Raw genomic sequence first — 14,464 nt, 5'->3', positions numbered from 1 at the left:
ACCTCCTCTACAGCCCTCAGGTGCTCATAATTGAAGACATTCACATTTCTCCCATGAACCAAAATGTATCCATGAAATCTCCTTGGGCTTCTGTTTTTAATGGGAGACTTCTGTTTAGTTTGAAAAAGGACTGGGAAATTGTGGGACGTCCCTAACTCAGGGAATCCTGCTTCTCTAGGAGGCTGAGCATGCCTCTGAGCTCTGTTAGGCCCCTGAGGCTTGTATGCCACACCATGTGCCAGGGGAGCACAAGGGGCAGAGCACGCTAGCATTTCAGCCCGGCATGAAAAGTAGGCTCCCCATGACTGCTTAGCCTATTGGCACCTGCAAATCTAGCACCATTGTGAGAAGGGAGAATACCCAAAGCTGTTAAAAGGCTCCTCTGTAGAGTTTTAAGCAGTTCTGTTTTTGAGGCCCAGTATCAGCCCTTCCTCTCAACCACATCCCAAATGTTGAGAGGCTGAAACTCATACCAGAAGCTTGATAAAGATGAGGTATCCTGGTGAAATTCCCTGGTACTCTCTGGCTCTGGTAGATCCAGAATACAACACCACTTTTCTGCTTCGTGCACTTGCATATCCTGGCAAACTAATTGCAACATCTTGCACCACAGTGCTTCGATCCTTGAACAGGGCCATAGGGGCTACTATAAAATCAGAAGGACAAAGGGAACTGGTTGCCAATTGATTATTAATGAGGCATTTATAACAGATGAATATTTTAGAATATCCCCTACCTAAAGACTGTTCTGTGTTTGTAGAAAAAAACAGAAACCTCCAAACTAAAGCATTTTCAACTTTAAAAAAAATAAATCATAATGTCAGCTGCAACCCAGGTCTGAAGATTTTCACCAGTTATTTGCAAGTACTTGCAGACAAAGCCCAGCAGTTTCCACAGTGCCACAAAGCTACTGGCTTCCTACCCCCATGTAGATGTCCTGATACCTAATAATCTTGCCTGAAAACGTTGTATTCTTCCAGTGCAGACATTGCCCTTTCTTCCAGGAGCATTTGTGTTTATATATTTGTAACCTGGGTGGTACTCCAAGATGTACCCCCCTCTCCAATTGAAGGTATCAGAGCAGGTACACAAGGGCTGTGGGAGGTGTAAGGACCTTCCTTCCCCTATAGAGAAGAGCCAGACTACCAATGGGGACATAACCATATACCTTTTAATGAGAAAAAAGTAGTGGGAACATAACATGTATAAAACAGGGGGTATAGGGGACACTACAACACCCTGAAGGGGCAGGATTCAATAAAGGTTAAGCACTCACAATCATACACATATTCATCCAGTTGACAGAAGACAGGTTTAACAAAACATAAAACACAAACAGCACAAAAAACAATACTGGTTGGCAAAATATAAAATGCACAAAATACAAAATGTCAAATAACGAGAAATATAGGGCCAAGCTACCTGCAGGGGGGCAGGGGGAAGAGGGAAAACACAATGCTGCTTTTTCCACTGCAACAAGAATTTCTCCCTGTCAGGCCGCTCACCCTAAGTCATCCCAGCTGGAATTTGAACTCAGCCCTCCAATGTGACTAGCAGAAACCCCACCACACAGCCACCAGTGCTGGCACTGGTTTAAGCTGCTAGGGGTTTTGACCTTCCCAGAACTCCTTCCTTACGTTGAGCTTCCTAGCCTCTTGCTGGAGCTGGGGAACCTCTCCTTCTGGCTGCAGCCTCTCGTAGGGGGATCCTGGAGCCCAGCAGGGAGCCACTCCTGCCGGCCACACATTGCGCTGCTGAGGGTCCAACTGCTGCCTGCAGGTCCCGCTCCTTGAGGTTCTTCTGGGGCAACTGCTCCTGCCCCGCTGGCTCAGCTCTTTGAAACTCCTTCCTTGTGGTCCCTCGCTGGTCTCCCAAGTCAGCCACGCTGCCCCTTTTATCCCCCTCCTGGTGACCCAAGGGGCAATCAGGGGCATGGACGGTGAGTCTCTGGGGCCTGATTGGTGAGGAAAGGGAATTCCAAGCCCTCCAATCATCTTCTACCCTTTCAAAACACCTGAGCCAAATCATTACCACCTAGCCCATCATATCTTACATTAGTCCTTTACTTGGAAATGGAAATGGTGCATGGGCTTGTTAGTATGTCATTAAAAGGCAGGTCTACTCTTCAGTATGACAAATAGAAAAGCCAAAGAGGTTTTATTGGTACAAAATTATTACTCCAGAGACTTGCAGGCCTTTGAGTTTGAGACTCACTGCCATGAAGCAATGGGAAGATAGTTTATGCAGCTCAGCCATTATCAGTGCAATGGTGTGGAGCAGTAGCAGCAGGTCAAACCATTGTTTCCGCTCTCTTCTCCTGATCCTCTGAATGGCCTGAAGATGAATAAGAAAGGGAACCATGACTTTCTGTTCTATTGGTGACCTTGTCACTGATGATCCCAATTTTCCCACATCAACTTTCTGAGGCTGACTTTCCCATTTGTAATCAGGAGAGAGTCAAACTTACTGACCTTTGTAACAGCAGTCCATTTTCCCCATTACTTAGGATGAGGGTCAGACTGGGGAGGGTGTCCGCCTGAGGACAGGAGACCAGCTACTCCCACCTCCACCCACCCCCAGAATTACTTAAGTGGCAAGCCAGAGCAGAGTGGGCAGTTGGATCCTGAGGGCCAGAGGGGTGAATACAGGTGGCAAACCAGGGGGAGCAAAGATCCAGCTAAACAAATTTATAGAGCCGTGACCTTACTAGGGAGCCTGATGGGAGGTGTCTGTGTGGATGCAGTAGGTGTAGATGTGGTTCAGGAAACTCGTAGGAGCTAGAAGTGTAGTATGCAGGGCACAATCCTAAAATTGACCAGGTCCCAGTGGCGTTACATGGTCTCCAGCCCCTAACACCTTCTCCTGCTCCTAGGAGCCAGAAGATGGTCAGTCTCAGCTGAGTGACAAGCTGTGGAGGGGGCTGTTAAGAATAAAGGACTCTCGGGATTTTCTAGTGCAGAGACTCCCCACTTCACCCAAGGTTGTGGGAGAGAAAGGCTTTGAGTGGCCCATCATGCTATTATTAGTACAGAGGGAAGGTTCAGAGCACCTGGCAATTATGCTGCAAGGTGTGGGAACAGTAGCACTCATCCAAGAGAAGATAAGACCTGAATCACGCAGGGAGTACACAGTAGTAATCTCAGCCCACGCAAAGACAGGTGACAGGGAGTGGAGGGCCAGCCACACCCCCCGTTTGCACTACTGTTTTGCAGCCCCTCCAGAAAATAGCAACATCCAGATCTGGCAGATGAGTTAGGCAGGGGAAAACACGGCTGTCCTGCTACAACCTCACACCAAGGCCATGAGTCCTTACTTCTATTGGCAAAGCGCTCCGATGTTCTTAAGAAGTTTCCTCTGAAGAGCAGGGCTACACCATGCCTTCACAATTCATCCCTTCTGGTAGTTTGCCACGGGTGAGAAAGACAATGAACCATGCAAATGAGAACATAGGCATTGCCATGAAGACTTGTATGAATGCACAGAAATGGCTGCGCTGCCAGAGGCATTTCTCCCCAGGGATAAACCACCAAGGGTTAGGGTCACTTACCCTTGTGCAGCTGTGAACAAGCCATGTTTCAAAGGAGGGGGAGTAAGCAATGAGATCTTCTTTTGGACTCTAGCGCTCTCTAGTGGTCACTACTGGCCACTGTATGCCTATGCGAACAAGTTTGAATTCCAGCAACTCTTGCAGTTATTAGTGCGCAGTCATCTCTGACCCAGTTATTACAATTTTAAACGCTTTTATGGGTAGCAAATGCAATCTCAGCTTTGCCTCTTGTTTACAAGAAATCATGACGATCCTTTATGTGACTTGGACTACACCTTTCTGAAGCCAACTATCTGGAAGATTTCCCCTTACACCTGGAGCAGCAGTCTAGGTGCCTGGGTATAAATAGGACCTCAGTTTGTAAAATTAGCCTATCCCTTCCTTCATGTGCCTCAGTTTAGGAAGCATCTGAAGCCCCAGGCGGGGGTTGAGGATGTTTGCCAGTAGTAGGGCAACATATGGTTCTTGAATGACTCACGGATTTGGAATTGATTTGGCTGGTTTGGCTTGGAACACGACGATTTTTTCTTAAATAAAAAAAAAAAAATTGTACTGTGACAGCTGATGGGCTCAATCCTATTGTGATGCATGTCTAGAGCTGGGGCAGGGACGTGGTTCTGAATGCTGTATGCCTCGAACTGTGTTGGGCAACATGCACAAAATCAGTTGCTGAATTTCAGGGGACAGTATGGGCTCTCTCTGATTTTGATGGCAAACCTCCCACTAACTTCAGTGGGAAAAGGCTCAGGTCCTGACTTTTTAAATACACAGTAAAGATAATTAACAGATTTCCAAGCCAAGTGGAAACCTGAGACCAGAGGGGGGAAATACTGTGCTTACAGCAGCCCCTTGTGGCTAACTAACCTAGGTGCAATCTGACCCAAAGATTTTCAGCTTCTAGGAGAAAAGAAAGAACTGGAAGTGCAGGGCAAGATTTTCAAAATTGCCAAAGAGATCTGGACCTAGTTTCCATTCATATTAATGGGAACTGGGCAACAGAGTCCTCCTGGGGCACTGACAGAAGTTTGTCACGCCATTTGTCACGCCATTGGCTGGCAGAACATTTTAAAAGTGGCCGATCATGCAACAATTTAAAATTCATCTAGTAGAGACCAAATGAAGGGGCTTCAAAGTGAAGCACTCCAAAGTGGGTTGCCCTGTGTCTGCTTTGCACTGCCCTGCTGGGCAGCCTGATGCCGGGCAGCCTGGTGTGGCATGGACTCCAGGCAGTTGCAGCAGGAATGGCCCCACGGTGGCAAGGAGGAGGGGCTGTTCCCCACACAACCCCCCCCCCCCCCCCCCGCCCCGCCGCCCCACTGCACTGAGTAACAGCTTCTGTCCTGTGCTGCTTCTGCTTCTGCTGGACAGGCGAGCCTGGAGCAGGTGTGGGGTACACAGGGTAGGAGCTGTTCAGTGCAGGTCCCCACCAGTCCTGCAGGGCTGGGGCCAGTGGCAGCAACAGCTGGAAGGAGCTGCTGTTGCCTAGAAAGGCAGTCCCACCACAGAGCTGTCCTGGCCCCGCTGTGTGCCCAGGGAGCAGCAGGACGCACCATGGGCGGGTGGTGCAGAGCAGGTACGGGGTGGAGCAGGCCAGGTCGAGGCTGTGCCTGGGTTCCCACTGATCCGCACTGGCACAGGTGAGTCTGGAGTGGGCACAGGGCAGGGCTGGGGTTGCACACTGTTGGCACACTGTTGGCAGTGGCAGGGAGGCACTACAGGGTGTGTGGGCTCTGGGCTGCTGCGGGCTGGGGGCATGTGTGTGGCCTCCCATGAACATCCCACCATACCCTCAAACCCTCCCCTGCAAACCCCACAACCACAACTTTCTCCACATACAATCACACACCCCACAATCACTGCACCCACCCATTCCTTCTCCCCACAAACCCCACACACAACCCCCCCTCCCCACAAACACACACATGTCTCAGGGGAGACCCACTTATTGCTACACACTATTCCTACCATATAGGAGCACTCACACCTCCCCATGCACACCCCCCCACACACACCCAGTCCCTCTTCCCCTCCACACACTCCCACAAACTGCATACCACCCACACAAACATCCACACATCCCCACAAACACCCCCCGCACAAACCCCCCATACCCACCCACATCTACACACCCCCACACCCTACATACACACACATCCACAGACACACACCTCCCTACAGCCCCCCACAAGCTCCATACCCACCTGCCCATACCCCTCCACACACCCTCCTAATATACAAGAGTAAAACCTCATTTTGAGCTACTATGCAATCACCTCTACACTAAATATACCACACAAACACACACAAATTTGAAAAAAATATTTTTAAACATAAAATTAAAATATGTTATTGTCAGTGTTTGATTTTTAATATATCATATGGGGGTTCTTTTGGTTCCAAGATGGCAAACCCCCTTCTCAAAAGGAGTACTTCTGGGGGCAAGAGGAGGGACTTCCAGTGGCAAAGGTCAGGGGTTAGATGGCAGGACTTCTAGTCCCAAGATGGCAACCGGGGGGGGTGGGACAGCTGTCAAGGGGCAGGGATACCCTTGCAGCCCTCAACAGCTCACCAAAACTCATTAAGCAACTCCCCCACCCCCCCAAAAAAAAAAATTGCCTGCCCCTGCTCTAACTCATGGCACTTTATGCAAAGCACTATGAGTTAGAGTGGGTACTGCAGTGGGTGTCTGCCAGTGCCCACAATGGCTTTGCAAACCCTGTCCATGTTCTCTGTAGATCACAAATACACATCCACTGATTGAAACCCTGAGAAAACAAAGGAGGCAGCCACGTTGCCATTGTTGTTTCATATATCCTTTGTATTTCAGTAGCACCAGGAGCTCCAGTCATGAACCAGGATTGATGCTGTACAAACATGTGACTAAACATTTGCCCATACTTCAAATTGCTGGTAGTCTAGCATCATGTGTCATGTGATCATTTACATCCTTTTCTATCACAGTTGTTTTTTCAGCTATTGCTTGTTTATAGAAGTTAATTTATTTAGAATGCTTTCTTCCCAGTTCAGCTTTTTGGGACTTGATTCTCACTGACACAGCCACTTTATGCCACTCTGATTTAGAGTGACCTATTTTGGTGCCATTTTTTGGTGCCTGTTCAGTATTAAGGAACCCTAGTGAAAGTAAGAACCAGGCCTTTAATGTATAGGATCAGGTCCCATTTAGAAATGAGGCTAGGGATGAGCATGCCATAGTAATATCTGAATAATACCAGTTCTTAATTTTATTATGTTAATGCTTTAAGCCCCATTAGGCTAGAGATTGTACAGGTATAAAGTAAGAGTTAATCCATATCCTGAACAATTTACAGTCTGAACAGAAAAGACAGGCAAAGGTTTATATGCCTAAGGGTACTTGCGTGTAAAACTCCCTGTGAAATCAATTGGAGACAAGTGCGTAAATACTGCTGAGCACTTAGGCTGAAGCTCTTCAGGGCATGGGGTTTGCTTTATATATATATGTGTTCTATGAGTATACAGTGGCTTGCAAACTGGGGGCCTTGCTCTATAAGTGATGGGCCCTGCTGGTGGGGTGGTGGTGCTAGAAAATGAAAATGGTGATGGAACTGCTAAGAAAACCCAAGAACACTTGCTAGGCAACAATGTGATCATAAGGCAGCAATAAAGATTTAACTACCTGTTGATTACTGGTAAAACTTCCACTGGACAAGCAGGCGCATCAATAAAGAAAAATCAATTCCTAAGCTGGTCTTTTTAAAATGCAAATATTTACTCAGGGTCTTTCTTTTAATTTACAGTTTAATTAACATGAGTTTATTGCACATAACTTGAGACTGTAAGCAAAACAAGTGTCAAAGCACACTGTGGCCTAAAAGTCTTGGCAAGTGCCAGCCTTGGCATAGGCCAGCCCTCCCCTTATCTTAAAACTGTCTAATGTGAAATGCGGGAACAGTAGTGGGGACCATAAGACAGGACTTCTCCTTTTAGGGAAGTGCCCTAACCATTAGGCTGCAGAACCATAGATGGTCTCAGTCTCTCTCAGACTCAAGTGATTTATGCATTTTTTTTCCTGCACTGTACAACAGGTTCAACACACAGAGTAGAAAATGCCTTCCAGGGTAGCCTGTAGCATAATGATTAGGGCATTCTCCTAGACTATGGGTTTTGAGGCCCTCTGGCTGAGAACATCTCCCACTTCCCTGACTCTGTACACTGGTGATGTCCACCTTGTTATACAATATATTTCCAATGGTAATTAAGAAGCCACTTGAGGACTGCTTGGGGTCCTATTCTGAGGTGCCTAATGGAATTCTAGATTCTACTTTGAGTGCCAGGTGCTTAAATCTGAGGCACTGCAACACCTAACCTTTGAGGGACCTAATTCCTTCAATGGATGTAGCCCTCAAAGCTTACCAAACCACTCTACAAATGGTCTGTAGGTGGGATGTTAAGTCTTGTGGTCTGTAGCCCTAGAGTACAGGAGTTTGCTATTGGCATCTGTTGGTGAATGGAGGGAGGAGTGGGCCCAAGCTACTTGAGAACTCAGTGTGGACAGAGATTACCCAGGGTGAGGGAGATCAGCCCCCATCTGCTAAGGGGAACAGCCTTGGCTAGGCCCCTTTGCATATCAGCTATGGGACCATCTGGCAGAAATAAAATGCTGTTATTCCAGGTAGATGAAAGACAAGGGAACAGCACCCAGTGTGCCAGAGCTAAATAGTCATCCTCACCTCAGCGTGTAGGATGATGTGAGCATACAGTTTGGTCTTCTTAAGTGCTTGATTGGTGCTTAGGCAGCTTGGGCTGAAGCTGCAGTAAAAACACACACATGAAGAGGCCTGTGTAAAGGCCTTGCTGCCCAGCACTGGAGTAGAGATCTTTTCAGCTGGGAAAAATGGCAAAGCCACAAGAAAAGCTCATCCCTTGCGGTAGAAAATGGACCTGCCCAATGTTGCGACTTCCTCCTGGACACCAAACAGTGAGTGAAGCTCAGAGGAAGAGAGAGGTGGCTAACGCCTGTATGCCTTGCCTTGTCAGTCCTTTACATCTGTAAGAGGCTGAGTGAGATGAAGACCATTACCAAAATGCCCTGAGGATGGGAGTTTTGACTAACAGATGTTGCTAATTAATCACTTGCTGACTTTCCTGACTTCATTATGTGCCAGCCCCCTTCCCACTACATCCCATGATTCCTAGTTTTAGTTCCTTGGACTCAGTACTGCAAATGGAGACATTTTGCCTGTTGCAGTAAGGGAGGTAACTTCTTGTCTGAGGCTTTTGGGTCCAGTTTGTGCCAGTGCTGTTACATTTCCAGAAAGAGCCCATAGATAGCTGAACTGAGTTGTTCTTGCTGCTCCCACCCCCTGGGTAGAAAGATTTGATAAAATAATCTTCCTTGGGTGTCACCAGATTTGGAGGGAAGTCCATTAAAAGAGGCAGGCTTCAACACTGAACAGGCGGCAGTAATGGGCCCATGCCAGGGATCTGACGTGCTCCTTCAGTGGCTTGTTTGCCCCTACACACCAGACCCAGCAGGAGGCCTGTTCTATGAAATCTTGAGCTGATTCAGGAAATTCAACATCTCCAGCTGTGTTCAAGTTACCAAGCACTGTTTGGCTCAGAGGCTTAAAGCTAGAGCAGCAAAGAGTCTTATTATCTCAAGTGAGAGTTTTACAGTTCAGAGATCTCCTACACTTCAGGCCAGGGGTAAAAAGCAGGGCCAGGCCATTTCCCCAGCCACCACTCTGCTTCCCACTACACCAAGTTACTCTTCTTAAAGTAGCTGTGATCCACTTCTCCACTAGCGTACACACAAGCCCAGAGGACTGGCTTCTTTGGAGGTGAGGGGTGGATGGTGTATTCACTACCAGCAGCATTTGAGGGCTTTTTTTTTCTCGCTGTTGCGGTGGCTGCTACCCCCTGGGCCACACCATATGGTTCCAAGAGAGGAGAGTGCATAGGTGTGGTCTTAGGTAGCTCAGGGCTTTGGGACCAGGAGGGCTCCTACATCCTGTTTCATGTGGAGGTCTGTCTTTTCTGTCAGAGCAAGGCATTTTTGATGGTCTACCCCCAGAGTCCAATGATAGTCATGGAAGATTATTTTATCTGTAACCTTTCTACCAGAAGCTGGGAGCAGCAAGAAGAGCTGGGCTTACTTACCTACGGAAATATAACAACACCCCTTTGGAGGATAATGGGAATGCATCAGGGTGCTACTGACATAGGTGTCCTTATGTGCCCCTGGCAGTGTTCAGGGTATTATTAGAAACTTTCACCAGATCTGCTTTCTGGCCCTTTGGTTCAGTGAGATTTTTTTTCTCTAACAAGCTCGTAGTGGTGTGCCATAACAGGACTGTCACTCTGCTTGGGGACATGGGATGTCTTCTGTGTTTGGAGGAGGAATTAGTATGCCTGGGATGGAGAGGGTCTGCATGCATTCCTTATATTTACTCCTGTTCCAGAGGCCAGCCCTAAGTGTACCTGCATTGTGCCTAGGTCCAGCTATTGCGAGTCTGAGGCTTAATCAGCCATTCTGCCAGTACCTAAACTTTTTTGCTCTGTGGGCCAGATCCAGCTAATGGGCCCAATTTGGCTGCAGGATGTTGCGCAGCTGACCTTGATCCATCCACCCAGGGGCAAGGTAGGGCCAGGTGGAGCGGCCCTGATCTGGATGCATGGGGGGGTGCAGCAGCCGATCTGGACATGGAGGGGGCAGGGAAGCAGCCCTGTCCTGATCTCTATCTGGATGCACAGGGGGAAGAGTAGGGCAGGGAAGGCAGGGAAGCCCTGATCCCAATATATGGAAGGATGAGGGAGCAGTCTGGCCCCAATCCGGCACCTTGGAACGTGGGGCAGGGTAGAGCAGCCAAATCCAGATGTGCAGGTGGAGCTAGGAAGCAGCCTGGATTGATGTGTGAGCATGGGGCCCAGCCCTGATCACCCTTCCCTTCAATGCCCCGGTGAGGCTGGAGCCAGCTGCACAGAGCCTCCATCACTCCCCACTCCTGTAGGGGAGCCCTGTGGGCCAGATGTCATGGCTCAGTGAGCCGGAGGTTGAGCATCCATACTAGAAGCCTTTGGGCCTGAGTATCGGTTGTCACCCACATGTATGTTCAGGTTTCTTGCAATAATGAACCCTGAGGATTGCCCCCCTAATACAGTATTTAGAATTTCTATTGGTTCCCCCTGGAACGTGAAAGGCGTATGATAATTTTGTTTGACAGATATCGCATAGATACATAGCTCTCTTGCATTTCCAGCTGAATGAAAGCAGCTATTGTGAAACAGATGCAGACTTTTATAGACTCAGTTAATAAAGCAACAAAAAGGAAAGAAGGTTAACATGCTGGTTCCTCACTGGTAATGAAGAACAGGATATGATGCAAGTACAATACTAATAACTAGCAAGCAATACAATATGAGTCTATAATTTAATTCACTTTCAGCTGAAATTACTCTTTAGGTTTACAAATGACAGTGAACCTTAAAATAGACTTAGAGTCTCAACAGGAACTGAATCATGGCTTTTTGAGTTCTACAGAAATGCAGGGTAAAGAAAAGGACTGAGTGGTTGTTTTTTTTAACAAGTGGTTAATTCACTCAAAAGTAGTTTTGGCCAGAACAAAACTATTTGTGAATTTGGCAAATTATTTCAGCCATAAAAAGGTAAAAATTTTGAAAATGCTGAACCATTTTCAAAATGAAGTGAGTTGTTTCAAAAATGTTTCTTTTTTGACATGTTCCTTTTTTTTCTTCAAAATGAACTTCTCATTTTTAAATAAATAAAATTGTTTAACCTGAAAGCATGGCAGTTTGTTTGGGGTCAAATGAAATGTTTCAGGTTGATCTAAAATGTATTTTTATTGTTTTTTCTGGAAAAAATGTTGTCCAGCTAGAACCAAAACCTTCTCCCAGTTTTTTATTTCAGCCACCAAACAAAAGAATCTTTTGTATGTCCATTTCTAATGATTAATTATTGTCCATATTCATATGGAGTGGAGGGCTTTTTTGGCTTAAATTTTGCTTGATATTCTTCCCTCCCTGAAAAATGAAACCAGCCAATGTTGTGGAAGGCTGAATCAATTCTGAATTCACAAAGCAAAAGTAAATGATGCCAGGGAAAGGACAGCAGGAAAGAAAGTAAATTTTATTTAAACTTTTCACTTTTCTAACACTTTGTACCTTATCTGGCTTGATTTCTTCTTTATCTTCTGGAGTCAACTAGATTTTTCACATTGCTTGTTGTTCCATTGCTTTATTAGAAATCAATTGCAATAACAACACTTTGAATTTATTGATTGCTTGTCATGCAAGTATCTCAAAGCTTGTTAATTATTAAGCTTCATATAGAGAGAGAGTGGATAAGTACTGTGCTTGACAAACTAATTGAATTTTTTATGGTCCATAATTTGGTCCTTTATTCTCTTTGAAAATAATTCTTAAAGCAGGTATGTTTTTTCGGAATATGTTAGCTTAATATTGAAAATTGGTCAATGAATAACTTATACACAGGAGCACTGAATTCATGTACACGGAATATCAGAAATATAGCAACCTGAGCATAAAAATGAAAAATGTAGTATGTGCATTCCTTATGAACTGTTTAACAATTTGATCAGAATAAGATTCTCCAGTTCAAACAGCAAAATGGAAACATTATCATATGACTCAGGTGACAAATCAAAAAACTTGAGCACCAAATTAAGAGTAGAAGGTTATTACATTCACTACTAAAGATGGCAGGCTTTAAAATTTAAATATCAGCATAGCAGATTTAGATTAGATAAACTTCCTTACTGTCAGAATATTTAGGCAGTGGAATAGAGTGCCCAGGTCTAGACTGTGGCAGTAGCATCTCCTAACCAACATGGTCCCAAGCATGCCCTGTCCACCTGCTCCCCCTTGCATGCCCAAACTTGCAAATTCACTATGGAAGCTACACCAGCAGCCTCTCAAGCATGTAGGAGCCTGAAGTCTCAGGAGGGATGCCCAGGAGTGTTTTCAGCAGCCATTTACAGGTTTGTTGGAAAAACCGGGCCAAAACATGCTGTCACAGTAATGTAGATATGCCCTTGGGCTCCAAAACAGCAAAGTACTAAACCAACCACTGAGCCTGAGGCATATGCTTTGTTGTCGGCAGTCCCTTGGAGTCAAGGGTGATGTCCATCAGGCTTGATGGGTCTTCAGGTGACTGAGGAGCCTGATTCTGGATAGACACGTTCTTTGGCAATGGGGGCATGTTGTTGCATGGGGGAGTGGGATTCATAGCCCTGGGTTGTTCTGCTTCTCCTTCCTCCACTGCCGCTGTTCAGCCTCAATATCGAGTCACTGGGCTTCAAAGTGGTGCATGCCTTGGTGGACCAAGTGGTGCCACACCAAACGGTCATCAGCTTGCTCCTGTCAGCCATTGGTGTCAATGCCTCTGTGCTTGAGGGTGACTTTGAGTGCATCTTTATACCATTTCCTTTAGCCGCCCTTTAAGCGTTGGCCAACAGAGAGCTGGGAAAAGAGAATCTGGCAAGGGAGGCAATACTTGGACATCCAGATGCAGCAGCTCGTCCATTGGAGTTGATTTCTCAAGAGCAAGGCTTTGATGCTGGTGGACACAACTTCATGGAGGACACTCGCACTGGTCCAGTGGTCCCCCCATTTGATCCCCCAGGATTCAACACAAGCACTGCTGGTGAAAACTTTGGAGGGTCTTAATGTGGCACCAGTAGACAGTCTAGGTTTCACTGCAGTAGAGTAGGGCGGTCAGCACAACAGCCTTGTAAAGGACCTTCATCTACTTCCGAAGTTCTCTATTTTTGAAAACGCATTGCTGCAGCTTGAAGAAGGCAGCACTGGTGCAGCTGACCTGGTGCTGGACTTCTTCATCAACGATAGCTGATTAAGAGAGGTGACTGCTGAGATACAGAATGTGCTTTAGTTACATTGCAGCCAACAGGGCTTGAGTCTGTGAATAATAATGAGACACTTCTCTCCTGGTTTTCATAAGAGCTAAGAACCCACTGTTGCCATTGACTTCAATAAAAAATAGAGGTCTTTGAGGATACAAGAAATTTACAGAGCGTCACTTCCATGCTCATGACTCCAGAGATCTGGATTAATTTTCTTGCTCTATCACAGACTCCTCACGGGACTCTGTCTCTGCATTTCTGTTCCTATATATAAGAAGAGGGAAATGGTAGCTTTGTACTTTTCAGGGTTGTGTGTTGTGAAACTAAATTAATTCATTTTGGGAATATGCCCATACACTGTGATTGGTGGAAATGGTGAATGTGAACCAGGAAGTGAAATGCAATAGAATACTTCTGCAATCTTGAGGGAGGGAGGTTACATTTTCTTCTACAGCATCAGCTATTGCTGGTGTCAAGCAAATGATGACCCAGTGCTGTAAAGCCTACAGTATGCAGGTATGTAACTAAACCTAGAGGCTAGGGACTGACTTTCAAAAGCCTGTGTGTATGTTACCACCGTGTTGATGTTTCTTTAGCTTTTGCCTGTTCACTTCTTTTGGCCTGCTGGCTTGTGACCCTAACCCCTATGATTTTCTATATAAAAGTGGGAACTCCCCCCTGCTGCTTTGTCAGTTTCTGGGTTCACAGGATTGGCACACATTAATCACATTAACTTGTGTTGATACACTGACATTTTCAGGGCTAGCTCAGTGTCTCCCCACCTCTAACCAGGACCAAATTCTGGATCTAAGCCTGATTGTTAGAGAAAAGTGCAGAGTTTGTCTATCTGGCTAGGGACAGACATTCAAAAAGTCTGAGCCTGAATTGATTCAATCTTTGCAGGTTAGTCTTACCTGGCTAGGCTGAACTGGTTTGTAACTGCACAGGCATCCCCTCTGGACTGAAGAAATTCAGGCACATGCCTGCAGTGTCTCAGGCTAGAAGCTGGGGGATGCTAAAACAGCCCTTCCTGCCCTTC

The sequence above is a fragment of the Crocodylus siamensis genome, chromosome 7 (assembly GCF_052110815.1).
Source record: "Crocodylus siamensis isolate JL-2025a chromosome 7, ASM5211081v1, whole genome shotgun sequence".
Lineage (NCBI taxonomy): Eukaryota > Metazoa > Chordata > Crocodylia > Crocodylidae > Crocodylus > Crocodylus siamensis.
This window is presented reverse-complemented; position numbering follows the sequence as displayed.